At 32.0% G+C, this 16,145-nt stretch overlaps 1 protein-coding gene across 3 annotated transcripts in view; it reads right to left on the reverse strand.

Moving 5' to 3' along the window:
• Positions 1-3,443, reverse strand: part of LOC129952702 (RING finger protein nhl-1) — a 162,235-nt gene extending 158,792 nt beyond the window's left edge. For 2 of the 3 annotated variants that reach the window (XM_056065478.1, XM_056065480.1), the window contains exon 1: positions 3,020-3,443. The gene's annotated coding sequence lies outside the window, so the exon portion shown is untranslated. The remainder of the gene's footprint in view (positions 1-3,019) is intronic. The other variant, XM_056065476.1, reaches the window with a different exon arrangement.
• Positions 3,444-16,145: the final 12,702 nt, after the last annotated feature.

The raw sequence follows: 16,145 nt of genomic DNA on the forward strand, positions 1-16,145 counted from the left end.
TATGAAATGCTAAGAGTACTATCGTCAGCGAAACAGTGTATTGGATTAGGAGTTGCAGACAGAAGATCATTTATAAAAATGAGAAAGAGTGTTGGAGATAGATCAGAGCCCTGGGGCACATCAGCATTTATTTTGTTGTTTTCAGATTTGAATCCATCCAATACTACTTGTATTAAACGATACGAAAGGTTATTAATTATCCAATGAAGGAGGGCATTTTCAATAAGAGAGCTTGATGTCAAACCCTATCAAATGCTTTAAAAATATCAAGTGCAATAATCTTACATTCTCCAAAGCGATGTAAAGATATGCTCCTCTGTTCGTTGAGATGAAATCATCAGTGGACCTATTGCTACGAAAGCCGTATTGTTGGTCATTGAAACTTTGGATCTTCGAGATATTTCTTGAGCTGATAATTAATCAACGTTTCCATGACCTTGTAAAGAAGGGACGTAAGTGCAATTGGGGTAATTAAAGGGTGAGGAAAATTCGCCTTTTTTGGGAATAGGCTGGACAAATGCAGTTTTCCATCCGCTCGGAACGAGACCTGAGAAGTAGGACAGATGAAAAAGTTTACGCAGTGGTTTTGCCAGCGTTGAAGGATATTTTGATTGTTTGAGTGCTTAGTACGAGTATTTATTTGATAGAATCAGGAAATATGTGAATAGGTAAAAGTCTGACCAAGAATAAAAAAGGCCAAAGTCGAGCGAAAAAATTATTTAGACGGACCTGATGAATAGAGCTGCTATCCCAATGATTAAAGAAATCCATCTTGAAAATCGGCGCAGCAAAAGATATGGGAAGCAATCTTCTATTACGGGATCGTGGAGCTGGAATTTCAAAGCTCTTAATTAACAAAAATCATTAACAAATCGATTCTGGAACGAATTCTTTTTTGCATTTTCCTGAGTTATTTGGTGGACAGCGATGAATTTTTTAACAAGGTAATGCACCAATACATTCCACACGGACAACAAAAGCCTGGATTCAGGGGCCATGATACCATGGCCCCACTATTCTAGTAACATGAACATCATGAAAAAGGTGGGAATGGCATTCAAGAAAAGTCTACGAATGAGTCCTAATTTCACTCTATGAATCGATACACCACAGGTTACTTCAAGTAATTCAAATTTTATTAATGCATTCAATAAAACTGACATTATCTAACCACAAGATTTGTTGTTATTTTGTTTACTTTAAAGGACCTCACAGGTAAATTTAGATCTTGTTATGTAACTAAGGTACTTTTAATGACTTTCTTAGGAAAAACACGCCATCAAATTTATATTTAACAACTTAATCTAAATGTTAAAATTATAAACTTAATATATACCTTATTCAATCCACACTTGAGTTTTTTCAAAAAACCTAAGGGTTTGAAAAATGTTGTCAAATAAAAAACCAAAAAAGCTTGTCCTTATTCATGTGACACGAAGTGTATATACTTTTTGTTGGTATTTCAGATCACTCTAAAATTGATCTTTCATTAATATTTCGATACTTTATATTTTTTTTTACATTTTCTCTATCTTCTAACATTTTTAGGAACCTCATTTTTACTAATGTATTTATTTACTATCATTATATTTTCAATAATGGTGTAGCACTTCGTTGTCAAATGTCAAAATATGACAGCTTGTGATATTCATGGTTTTTCAAAATGAACCCACTTATTAGAAAATTCTTTATTTTTAAATTATATATTTATTTTAATTGGACAGAAGATTAAAGATGAATGAAAGTCCATCACGAATTCTTTGCCAAAGCCTCTTGTGAAAAATGTCCATAATGTGTTAGTTTTGGACTAAAAATTTGCACTAAGTTACGAAAATCAACAAAAACCTGTAGTTTTCGAATCCGAATTTTTCTGAAATATCATGGCACAATATTTTCTAAATGACGAATATGTATCATTTTTAAGGCTTTTTTTCATTTAAAGTTGACTTTTCCTCAAACAATTACAGGGGTAGATGAACCCTCATTAGAATCATATTAGATTTCTGAAAAATCATACTCGTATGGAAATAAAAACTCACTCAAAATAATTTTAAAAGCATATCCAATCCACTCAACACACAAATAGAATTTCAAGAATTTTAATTGACTTTATAGTGATTTTTTTTTTAAATATTGAAATGTGAATTTTTTATTTAATAAACATAATTAAGATAAATGAATTCCAACCATATTTTGAAAATTATATTGAGTTCTAAGAGTTCTAAGATCCATAAGCATCAAATTCACCCAAACAGCCGGCAAAAAAAGAAACATACAAAAATAAATATTCTCGAAATAAAAAGAATCAAAAAATATAAATTTAGATTATCAGTCATATCAATATGTAAAAAACAAAATTTTTTAAACACTATAAAATCAAACATTTTGTTATGAAGTTTGTTTTATTTTATTAATCCAATAAACCTACGGTAGTAATCATTTCTCATAATTTATTGCCCTCAACGCAGAATTTTTGTTCTATAAAATTAAAAAAACACTTAACTAATTTTTTAAATAATTTTCTCCTCTTAATGACATCATGTGGCCAAATATTTTGTTTAAAAAGGAAAAAAATATATTTTTTGTTAAATAATAATAATTAAACAAAATAAGTCTGTATGGCGTTGCGTCGCGTTAGTTGTCAGGAAATTGCCAAGAAAAAAAAAATATATTTTATCTCAAAAAATAAGAAGAAAAAAATCATATGGTTTTCTTTAATTTTAAATTAAATTCAAGAAAACACAAATTTTGGCAAAGTGACAACCCAAAGAGTCTATTTAAATTAATTTCCCCCTTTGTGACTAAAAATAGTCCTAATGATATCGCCCGTAAGCATGTGAGTAATGCGCGAAGCAAAGCGTTTGATTGCAGAAGGCGGACCATACAGATTTAAATATTCTGTAATTTTTGTTTTTTTTTTTTTCTTTTATTCAAAAACTTTTACATAATTCGATTTTTATCTTATTTTTTGTTGCGGGTTATTTTCTTCGTGAAAAGTTGTAGGTAATTTTTAACTCACTTTTGGTTGAATTTTGTATTCCCCGATGTGATTGAACTTGCTGAAGAAATTATTGTAAGTATTGGCATTTGGTGCTTGGTTAGCACGCCAATTTTGTAGGTCTGTTTTTCACTTAACTTTTTTTTTAATATGACACAAAAACTACTTTTTCAAAAATATTATAATTTTTATTTGAGAAAAGAATTTTCTTGTGACGATTTTGCGAGACACACGCACTAATTTTTGTGTGACGATTTTTTTTTATTTTTATTTAAGCGAATCGTGAGTATAGTTTTTCATAAAGCGGGAAAATTCCGAACTACTGAGACTGAAACCAGACGAAATCAGAATAATTTCCACTTGATGATTTGAATGGCCCGAAGGCCTAAGTTATACTAATGAAAAGTGTTCCGAAACGTGAAAAATCTTCTTTTTTTTAAAAAACAAAAAGTCCAACACACTTAAGTCCAACACCGCAAGCAAATAACCACACACCTTTCTTTAAGATAGAAAATTAAAAATATCCCAAAGTTGCTGAGATTCGAAAATGAGTGGTTGTTGAAAAATCGCACCGGTAAATGAGAGAAACTATATTTGAATGTACGAGAATTGGTGGTAAAGGTAGATGCAATATTTTTTGTTGTTTAGAATTATTTATTATTGAGTTAATTTGGTAATTTGGTGATTTGGCGACGACGATCACGACGACGACGACCTGAGATTATTTATTTTTCTTTGGTTTGAGTGAGAAGTATTGTCGACGATTTTATGAATGAAATTGTATTTTTTTTTTTGTTCACTCTTTGAATTACAATTTATAGATTTGTAGCCAAATAACATCGGTCAAAAAGTTTATGTATATTTTCTAAGGTTTTTGATAGCTTTGGTTCGAATTCGACTTAAAAATCAATTTATAATACTTCAGGCTTTTGAGGTATAACTTTTTATGATTCGAAAAAACCTTATGCTGATTGAGGCTATGTAAATTCATGATAATAAATGATTAATAAAATTCGATATGATTTCCCAAACTGACAATTCCTTCCTAAAAATTCCGTTAACAAATTTTCAATAACTATTTTTTTTCAAAAAACTCTCAATAGTCTCATTTTAAACAAAAACCTTAAAAGAACACTAAAGCATTTATTCTAAAACATTTATTAACAGAAAAACGCAAAATAGTACAACAGCAATTTTCATTCTCCTTAAATATTCGTAATCTCAAGGTTATAACGTCTAGTTCTTGGAATATTTAGAAAAAAAATATAGTTTATAATGAACAAAAACTTAAAACAAGTTGTAGGAAGGACTGATGATGGTATGCACGTTGTTAGCTACTCATAGACAGCATTCGTGTGATACGTTCAAAAGCGTATGTACGTTCGTACGCCCGTAAGTTCGCGACGTTTTTTTCGTCTTCCATACCTCAAGAACCAGTAGAGATATCGACTTCAAATAAATTTTGTTATACAGATAATAATGCAGAAAGATGCAGAGAGGGCTCTCAAGAAAATTGCGTGGGCGCTTTTTTACCATAGCAGTTTCAAAAAAAAGGTACAAATTGTGGTTAATCCTAAATATCTCGTGAACCAAAAGCGCTAGAGACTTGACTTAAATTTTATATGATATATTAAAACGTGATACCAAACAAGTATATTTTTTGAAAAAAATCCAAATGACGGTTTTTTTATAAATCAAAAAAAAACTGAAAAAAAAATTTGTCAACTCGAAAATTTTACCAATACAAAATGATTTTATCTCCAAAACAATTTTGTGCAACGAAAAATAACTTTTTTAACATCTGGTCAGATTTTGAGAAAAATCGAATAGACAGTTTTCTTTACAAAAAATAAAAACCTAAACAAAAACATTAATAAAAGTTGGTAAAAAGTGATTTTCGACTCAAATATCTTTTCAAAACTTTGAGTAAAAATTGATGTTAGGTTCTTGATATCTCTCAAATTAATTTCATTCATCCAATTTGTTAAAATTTAAGAAATGCTACTTGAATTGGTAAAAATTTGTTTTCGACTAAAAATCTATTTAACAAAACTAGGTTTTCAAACTAAACTTTTTCGTTATATGAAAAATATTGTTGTTAATTTTGAAATTATTAAGAAAAATTCAACTGACAAATTTTTAAACCCAACACGAAAACTTACAAACTTTTAAGCAGGAAAAATCGACAGACGGGATGGTAAGTTATCAGTGTGGGTCGCATCCCAGGCTCTTTTTCTTCAGCCCAAATTTCGAGGTATTTTAAAGTACAGAGATTCTTTTTTTATGTTGAATGCTTAACCCACTCATTACAATGTGTAGAAATTCAAATCCAATGTATCCTTTCTAAAATTATCCTCCCTTACTACACAATATAACAAAACGAAATGCAAACTCAGGATTTCATCAAGTCACCTTGGTTCTTTGTTATTTGTCCCTATTTAAGCTGATGACATGAAAACAACAAAGGTTTATTCTACTCCATCTACTTCTGTCTTACTCCAAAATAATCTTGGCTCGATTCAGACTTGGCGCGACAAAAATTTCTTAGAACTCAATGTTGCCAAATGCCAATTTATAACTCTCACCCGTAAGCGATCACATCTTCCCTCCAGAACTTACAGTCTGCAAGAACATTTTGATTATATTATTAACAAGGCCAACTTATCCTTTGATTTCATCAAACGTTGGCTAAAAGGATTCTCGAACCTCTAATCTCTATGTCACTTAGTTTATATATAGGTACACAGCCTTTGTTAAACCGCTCCTTGAATACGCTAGTCAAGTCTGGTCGGTTTGCTCTACGCGGTCTTCATTAAGGTCAATATTAGGAAATTTCAACATTTTCAATTTGACAAATCGGACCCGTTACAATAATTTTCTATGGGAAGTTAATAAACTGATGAGTATTCCTAGATAAACGGGAATTACAATTTTTTAAGGCGAGGAATTGGCTTTTTCACTAAAGCATTTTTTATTAAAGTAGCGATTAGATAACGACAGACATAAAACATTACGACAGTGCTCAAGAGGTACAGAAAGTTACAGTTAGACAACAGTCACCTATAATTTTTACTTGCGACATATAGGAACTATATGGCAAGTTTTGCATTCGTGCAAAATTTCGAACTCGAGATTTTAATCAAACATGATATTACGATGGTAGAGAAGCCGAAAAAAGTGGGTCCCGCGATTCCGTCCGGTCGGTTTTGTCTGTCTGTCCACGCTCCTACAGCCTAAACCATTGGGTCGATTGACTTCAAACTTGGAAGTTAAGGTTTTCAGCAGATTCGCGTTAGGCGTTTTTTTCATTCTTTTATTAAGATCAAAACTAACAGTGGCCCCCATACAATTTTTTTGGTCAAAAAACGATAATTCGAATTTTCTCAAAAACAAATCGATAGATTTTTCTTAAATTTTCTCTAAAATTTAATTTTTTAACTTGGCTTCTTTTAATAAGAAAAACATATTTTTGTATTGCTCAGGAATGGTACCGCTCATAGAACCGTTATTTTGTTTTTTAATTTTCTCAGCAACTTATGAATTGATTTCAATAATTTTTTTTCTGAGTAAGCTCTTATATTGCCTTAACAATATGTGATTATCAAAAGTGCAATTTTTAATTGTTTGAATTTTTAAAAAAACATTGAAATTTTTTTTTTTAAAACTCAATATCTCAAAAACGGGTCAACATTTTTTTACAAAATTCAAATAAAAGGCGTATATTTTTAATCTCTAAGCAACTGCATACCAAAAATATTTTTAGAACAAAATTGAAACATTTTATAAACAAAAAATTAATTTTAAAAAAAACCGCTCTAACGATTTTCAAAAAAATAATTTTTAAAATCAACGGTTTTTTTATTTATAAAATGGCATTTGAATTTTTTAAGACAAACTTATTTTTCAGGTAAAATTTTGAATCTTAAAAAAAATTTTTTTTAATTATTTTTACTGTATTTAAAGTAAATTATTTTGACAAAATTTTAATTATATTCCTATCTTTTATCCAAATTAATGCATTTGGTTATAAATGTATTTTTATAACTATAACTATTGTAAATACCAACTATGGCCGTGTAGCGCCACTGCATCGGATTAACGAATATGATATGTTTAATCAACAATCTATTTTAAAGTGTCTATCAAGAAGTAATATCTTGGTACTTTTGTATACCTATATGATTTTAAAATATTATTCTTTTGCTTGCCTCCGCCTAAATAAAAGAATAAATACTTAGTACAAGTTAAAGAAACGGGCCAGAAAGAGTATTTTCTATTAGAATCATTTTTTCAACGTGTACACATTATACCTCCCTACTTATAAAGGTATTACAACATACAACTTCTACAACTACTGCTTACGTATCACTTCATAACTAAAATCCAAAACGTCCAAGAGCCTGACTGTAAACAACACATGAATAGCAATTTCTTCTACCTGTTCCTATACTTTTTTCTTTTAAACTTTAACGAAAAAAATAAACTTAACTTAATAACTCCATGTTTGCGCTGAAAACTTATAGGAAATGAGAAATGGGATTGGATTGTAGTAAGAACTTCATTATCATCATAAACATGGCTTTATCTATCTAACCTAACTACCTAACTACACAACCAATAGGAGGCGATCGCTTTACAATTTAAACATTCATGGTATGCCTCTTTCTTATCTTATTTATTTTCCATCCTGGTTCTTCTTAGATGAAATTACAATAAAGCTATCTAAAGGAAAAAAGCTTTGAAGGAACAAGTTGAATCTATATGAATCGCATCGTAGCTTTATACCTAATAAAAACCATTTTTCATATACAAAGATCGTACCCAAGTAAAAGCAGACTTATGAATGTAAATAACAACAAATATGGGTAAAAGATCCTAAACTGCTGACGTAAGCATGCAAAAGTTTGTTTCATACCCTTGTTATATAAAGTGCATTATATAAAGTGCATTGATATAAATAAAACAAAAACAAATTCATGAACCTTCATATGGATGCTCTTTAAGGTAAAATATATACAAGTGTAAACTTTTTGGGTCGAAAATTAATTATCTCCCTTATTCTGCTGGCTGCTTATGGGAATGGAAATAATATTTTTTTCTCGCTTCCGCTGAATTTCTCCACTTTCGATACTAACGCCAACGACTCGGTATCGGTATCTTGTCGTCCTAAAAGTTTCATATACAAAGATCGCGCGGATTTTTTTGAGACAAATCAAATGGCGTTTATATCTTTGAAGACAAACTTATTTTACAGGAATATTTTAAAATCTTATATAAGTACTTTCTTAAACATACTCTTAGCATACAGGAGCAAGTTCGTGCGACCCAGTCGTGCATTTTATTTGAACTCGCATTTGAATTCTCTCCAAGATTCTCAAGTAGGTTATTGAAGCATTTGCCAAGATATGCGAATTGCACAGGAGTTTTGGCTTTATTAATAATAGCCAAATCAGAAGGGCTACAAACTTGCATCGTCAGAGAAAACCTTAACACTTAGCAGCATTTCTTTCGATGTCGAATATGTAATCACTTCACAACAAGTGGTTTGTAATGCACATACATAGAACTGAAAGATTTTAAGACTTCAATGCAAGTACTGTTCAAGGATAGTGGCATATCAGGAGGGTTACGCTTTTTCGACAGTAACCAGAATTGAGTTTCCGAAGCATTAAATTCTACGAGGTTTTTGATTCCCAATTAGACATGCTGTCAAAATTAGGATTAAATTAGAAGTCCATATTCGAAGGCATTACAATCTAAAAACGAATATGAAAAGCTGAGTAGGATATCATAAGTGAAACAGTTAAATGCATTTAAGTGACGGAGACAACACAGAACATTTGGAGTACATAACCGTTTATTTTGTGGATATCAGATTTGAAACCTTCCGAAATAACTTGAGTTGAACGGTCCATAAACGTAATTTCATAACCCAACAAAGAAGAAATTCAACAATACCAAATGCACGTATTATCAATAAGAGAGCTTGATATTAAACTCTATTAAATGCCTTTGAAATATCGAAAATAATATTACTTTCTCCAAAACGATGTAAAGATGTGTTCCACTGTTCGGTGAGATAAACCATGAGATCACCAGTGGACCTATTGCCACGAAAGTCATATAGCTGGTCATTAAGAAGCTTTCGTTCTTCAAGATATTTCTTAAGCTAAAAATTGATCACTCGGACAGATGAAAAACTTTACGACGTAATTTTGTCACCATTGAAGAATACCTCTTCAAAACAATAGCGAGGATATTATTCAGACTAGCAGATTAGTGAATATCAATATTTTTAAATACTCCAGCAACTGTACGAGTGCAAAGAAGATTCGTACCATAGAATTTGCACTGATAACGCCGAGCACGCCAATGAGCTATTCTTTATTCGTTTAAGACACCTATCTATCTACACAACCAATAGGCGACCGCTTAACAATTTAAACATACATGTTGTTCCTCTTTCATGTCATCAGATAATTTATATTCCATCCTGGTTCTTCTAATATGAAATTAAAATAAAGCTATTCAAATGAAAAAGCTTTGAACGAACTAATTGAATACACAAACAATTGTTTTCGTTAAGTATGCTGACAAATATTCTTCATTCCCGGGATCAGTTGTTTTAGGATGAGTTGTGTCTTGCGATGAAACTACCTTACCGGCAAAAAATGGTGTGTATTCGATAAGTTCATTCAAATACACAAACCATTCCCCTTAACATAATATTTTCCGAGTATTACATATTTTTATTATAACAAAAAGTTAAGTTTTTTCAACAAGTTATAAATTAATATTCAATAAAATACAATTCACATAGCCTAAGGACAATTCTAGACTACGAGAAATATGAGAGCCGAAAAAGGGAGACATGCCAACGAAATAATAAACGGTGATTTTTTAAGAGCTTAAGAACTTAAAAAAAAAAAACGCATAAAATTTGCAAAATCTCATCGATTCTTTATTTGAAACGTTAGATTGGTCCATGACATTTACTTTTTGAAGATAATTTTATTTAAATGTTGACCGCGGCTGCGTCTTAGGTGGTCCATTCGGAAAGTCCAATTTTGGGTAACTTTTTCGAACATTTCGGCCGGAATAGCCCGAATTTCTTCGGAAATGTTGTCTTCCAAAGCTGGAATAGTTGCTGGCTTATTTGTGTAGACTTTAGACTTGACGTAGCCCCACAAAAAATAGTCTAAAGGCGTCAAATCGCATGATCTTGGTGGCCAACTTACCGGTCCATTCCTTGAGATGAATTGTTCTCCGAAGTTTTCCTTCAAAATGGCCATAGAATCGCGAGCTGTGTGGCATGTAGCGCCATCTTGTTGACACCACATGTCAACCAAGTTCAGTTCTTCCATTTTTGGCAACAAAAAGTTTGTTAGCATTGAACGATAGCGATCGCCATTCACCGTAACGTTGCGTCCAACAGCGTCTTTGAAAAAATTCGGTCCAATGATTCCACCAGCGTACAAACCACACCAAACAGTGCATTTTTCGGGATGCATGGGCAGTTCTTTAACGGCTTCTGGTTGCTCTTGACTCCAAATGCGGCAATTTTGCTTATTTACGTAGCCATTCAACCAGATATGAGCCTCATCGCTGAACAAAATTTGTCGATAAAAAAGCGGATTTTCGGACAACTTTTCTAGGGCCCATTCACTGAAAATTCGACGTTGTGGCAGATCGTTCGGCTTCAGTTCTTGCACGAGCTGTATTTTATACGGTTTTACACCAAGATCTTTGCGTAAAATCTTCCATGTGGTCGAATAACACAAACCCAATTGCTGCGAACGGCGACGAATCGACATTTCACGGTCTTCAGCAGCACTCTCAGAAACAGACGCAATATTCTCTTCTGTACGCACTGTACGCATTCGTGTGGTTGGTTAAATGTCCAATAAAGTAAACTGAGTGCGAAACTTGGTCACAATCGCATTAATTGTTTGCTCACTTGGTCGATTATGTAGACCATAAATCGGACGTAAAGCGCGAAACACATTTCGAACCGAACACTGATTTTGGTAATAAAATTCAATGATTTGCAAGCGTTGCTCGTTAGTAAGTCTTTTCATGATGAAATGTCAAAGCATGCTGAGCATCTTTCTCTTTGACACCATGTTTGAAATCCCGAGTGATCTGTCAAATACTAATGCATGAAAATCCTAACCTCAAAAAAATCACCCTTTATATACGATGATAATTCGTCCAGACTAAATTTTTATTCAATCACTAAACAGCTGCATAGCAAAAATATTTTCAAGAAAAATTGGAAAATTTGTACATAAAAAAAATTAATTTAAATAAAACCAACCGGTATAAAAGTTTTCAAACAGGTCAAATGGCATTTATATCTTTGAATACAAGCTTATTTTACAGGTATATATTTTTAAATCTTAGGTAGGTACTTTTTTAAACAGACTCTTTGCATAAAGGAGCAAGTTCGGGCGATCCAGTCGTGCATTTTATATTAGTAAAAAATAAAGGGCTTTGTTTAAGACAGATAGTTTGGTGACTAATTTTATCAAAAGGTTTACTAAAGCCTGAAAACGTCCACTTCATTGTTTTTCTAATTCGAAGAAAAAATAGATCTGCAATGAAAATAGATGAGAGTTAAAGACAAAGCTTGGGAATTGAAGAAAACTTGGTTATGAGCCTGTAGTTCATAAAATCATTTTAAGATCCTTTTTTATGAACAGTACAAATATAGAAGCTTTCCAAAGCTTAGGGATGTAGGTGCAAACCATCCGAGGTAGGATATAAATCCGAGGTAGTCGAGGAAAACACATTTGTACGTGGTTGAACGAGACATTGGTCAAAATTACATATGGCAAAAATCCTATTTTGGATTCGGAATCAGCAGATAAAATTAACATTCAAAGTAACAATTCAAGAATATAAAGGAATTACATTCAAGTTTTTTTAAGCTTCGGATAAAGTCAAGGAAAGACCCATATCATCTCATTTTTTATTTTTATTTTTTGCTGTATTTTAACTTATTGTTGGAATTGAAAAAATCATTTTTGTTGGTCTTTTCAATTTTAACACATAGCATTTTTTAAAACCCTGATGGAGTAGAAAAGTTTAAAGCTCCGATTGATCCGATTGATTGATGTTCACAGAAAAAATTTATGTAGACCAGTGTTATTTATTGAAAACCTGTCTTTGTTAATTTTATTTTTAAATACATAATCGTGCCCCGTTCTTATTGACATGGTCGTTACTCTTTGATTTGAGGTGTAAAGCATTTGTTTTGTTTTAAAATCACTTCTGCTAACGTAAGCCTTGTGGACATATAAAAACCTATAAATTTTCCCAATAAAAGCTAACTTAACTTTTGTGCATATAAATTATGCCAATATTAATAATCTTAAAAAAAATAATAATTTAAGGCCAAAGGTTTTTTATTCATCATAATAATGTGCTAACATTATTACATTAGATATTTATGCCTAAAGAAAACCTTTTAATTAAAAGTAACGTCCCTTGAAGACATAAAAAAAGCACACAATTCTTTTCCCAAAAACTGTTTTGTGTTTTTTTTTGTCAACTTTTTTTGTTCTTTATAATTTAATTGCAATACCTTTTAATAATTCTCCCATGAAAAAAGGTTTAGACTTTACTTTGTCGAGCTAAATTAAATTGACTTACATACTCAGTTTTTGTTTTGGCTTTTTTGTTTTGTTTCGCGAGAAATAAGTCAATGTTTAAAGAGTGGTGATTTTAATTAAGAGTTTTTCAGCGGCCAGACTTATTAATAAGGTAAAGGTATACAAAAAAGTAATGTGATAAGGAGAAGAACCAAACCAAGAATAGTCAATGAACTTGGATTGTTTTACTTTTGCTTGATGACCCCAGGTTGTAGGGTTTTGGTATTTTTAGTCAAATTTTGTTTACAGTTTTAGAAGCTGTAAGGTGTAATTTACATATCAGGTGGGAAAATCACCGCATTTAATTTTTGTAATTTTTGGTCGGTCCCAGAATTTCTTGATTTTTTAAAAGATATTCAATACGAAAACAAACAGAAAGCCAAAAGCAACTCCTACGAGAATCGTTTAGCAATATGAGAGGGCCAACTGCGACGGTCTCAGTGAATTCTTCAGGATTTGTTTCTGGTCACTGTGCTTCCTGGATTGTGAAGTGTGTGGTTAAAAATTGTATTCTTTGTGGGATGAGACATTTTATCCCAAAGAAAACTCATGATTTGATTCGAGCTGTAAAGAGGTTGTTAGGATCAGAGATTTGATTTTCCGATGTTATTAATCCAACCCCCCTGAAAAAAGACGGAATAAGCTAAAACTTATTAAAACTTTGCAAACAACGTACGAAGCACCACGACATTGGGGGTTCCAACAATCTCTCACAATGACACTCCCTATGTTAGCTCGATTGATAAAGCCAATTTTCTGGTCAATTTTCTTGCTGCCAATTTAGCCCTATCACAGTGTCACGAGTCCTCGTGTACTTGAGAGCGTAAACAATTTTATGGGACAAACCTTTATTCGCACTCCCAAGATTACTGAAAGACATTGACATACACAAGTCTGCTGAGCCGGCTAGTACCTATTGTTATGAAGAGCTGTTATTTAGCGCTGGTCGACCCACTGCGTAAGTTTTTTATCTTTCTTGCTCTACAGGTCTCTTTCCGAGCAGATGGAAAACAGAGTTTATTAAGTCTGTCCTTTAAAAAGGCAAATTCTCCTCTCCCTCTAACTATCGCCCAATTGCACTAACATCCCTTCTTTCCTTGGTCTTGGAAATACTGATTTATCATTAGCTTTAGAAATATCTTGAAGCTTTTTTATGAACTATAGCATTGCTTTCGTAGCAATAGCTCCATGGTTTATCTCACAGAACAATCGAAAGAATTTTTTAAAATTCGTATTTGAGAAAGTACCATTATTTCACTTGATATTTCAAGGACAATTGATGGATCTTGGCACCAAGCTCTCTTATTGACAATGCGTACATTTGATATTGATGAATGTCTTTTTTTTTGGATAATAAATTATTTTTGGGAGCCGGACCGTTGAATTCAAAAAGTATTGAACGTGTTCAAATCAAATACAAATATACACAAAATAAAAGTTGGTGTACCCGAAGGCTCTGTGTTGTCTCCTCTACTCTTTTCTATTTAAATAAATGATCTTTTGCTTGAAACTTTAAACCCATTTCAATGTTTAGCTGGTAAAAGTACTCTCAGCTTTTCATATTTGCCCTTCGAAAATGATTTTCTAATGGCAGCGTATAATAAGCTCATTAAATTTTGATCTTAATAATCTTAAACTGTTTAAAATTTAATGTTCCGAAAACACAATTCTATCTACTGTCACTAAAGTGTAACCCTCCCAAAAATCCACTATTCATAGGTAGTATTTGCGTCGTGGAGATTGAACAGCCTTCATCTCAAATTTAGTGATCACACACAGTACTGTGCAAAACTTTTGCAACTATCAACACCTATCAAAAAAACGAAAAATTCGTTTATATAAAAGTTGTTCCAATCAAATTATTTTTATTGTTTTAGACTTTTTTATGTTTCAACATACTGCTCTGATCCACAGGATACAAATGCACTGCTTTTACAAAAACAATAATGATTTCAGCTGTGCAAAACATTTGCAACTGGTGGCCATTTCTCTTTTCGTTTCATTTTGATAACTGTTAACATAATTTTGAGGTTGATAAGTTTATACATATGTACGTGTAGCTTGATTTGTTTGGTTACTCTTTTTGAATTGAAAAAATATGTTGTTTTTAAAATGGCGGGACAAAAATATTTATTGGTTATAAAATCCATAAATTTGGGTGATTCCAAAAAAACAGCATCAGCAACATTTTTAAGCACAAAAGTGACCTATTCGCTGGAATTCAGAGGCAGTGGAATGACATTGCAAAATACGCTATTAATAGCCTTATAGCTTCGATGCCCAGAAGATATACAGCCGTTATAAGAAATAAAGAGCACCCAGTTAAATATTAACTCTTGCCTTGAAGTAAGAAAATAGTTTGAAATTTCGTTGTGAGATCTAAGTTGCAAAATTTAATACTATTAAAGTATTTAGTTATTCATTGTTTGTTAAAGTGAAGAGTGTTGATTTTTTTTCCAACAGTTATAACGTATCTCAAGAAAGTTTAAAAAACTTAAGAAACAATTTAGCTGTTTGATTTTCTAAACAATTTTTTTTTTCAATGAAAAATGTTTGAGGTTCTAGTTGCAAATGTTTTGCACAGTACTGTATATTTGGCATGCGACAAGTGTTTATGTTCGTTTTCGAAGGTGAAAGAAGTTTGTAACCTCCTATGATTTGGTTATAATTGCATAGCTTCTATTTGTCGTAAGCTCTCATATTTGGCCACTGGCCTCAGTACCGTTCTTAATTTTTGTGTATAGAATTGAAAAGGGTTTTTCAAAAATTATAAGCGATCGTTATTCTACTAAGACATTTGGTACTTTAAAACACGGCCATAAGGTCTCATGCCTGACATTTTCTTATCGTTATGCTTTTTCGAAATACCCTCCTCGAAAACAATTCAACAGTAATACCCGAATTCTTCTAGGAATGCTCATCAGTTTACTCTACAGCCGAATTTTGAACGAATTGTACTACACGAATGTGGATGTCTTTAAAAGGCACAATATTTTCTACTCATTACAATTTGCCGACATTCAAAACTAATGAGCATTAATTTCTCCTTTCTTGATACTATCTTGACGTTTTTGATCAACAAATATTATTAAGACCGTATAAGAGCATGTTCTTGTTCATTAGTTCATGAGAAAACTTAAAATAAAAATAACCATGGTGCGGGGAATAATCTTTTGGAGCAATGTACAAATATTTGTTTGTATTTAGAGAACCCAAGTTAAAAACCAAATGTTAGGAAAATTTTAATAAAAATCAATTAGTTCGTTTCTGAGAAAATTTGAATTTTCCATTTACGACTGTCAAATTAATAAGCACTACATTTATCAAAATCTAAAAAAAAATTGAGTATGCAGTAAATTGTAGCTTTTTTGTTACTTACTTACTTAAGGTGGCGCTACAGTCCGGGGCGGACCTGGGCCTCAACCAACAAGCGTCTCCAGCCAGCTCGGTCCCTAGCTAGCTGTCTCCAGTTTCGCATGCCAAGTTGGTTGAGG

Source organism: Eupeodes corollae, chromosome 3 (genome assembly GCF_945859685.1).
Source record: "Eupeodes corollae chromosome 3, idEupCoro1.1, whole genome shotgun sequence".
In the NCBI taxonomy this organism is placed as follows: Eukaryota; Metazoa; Arthropoda; class Insecta; order Diptera; family Syrphidae; genus Eupeodes; species Eupeodes corollae.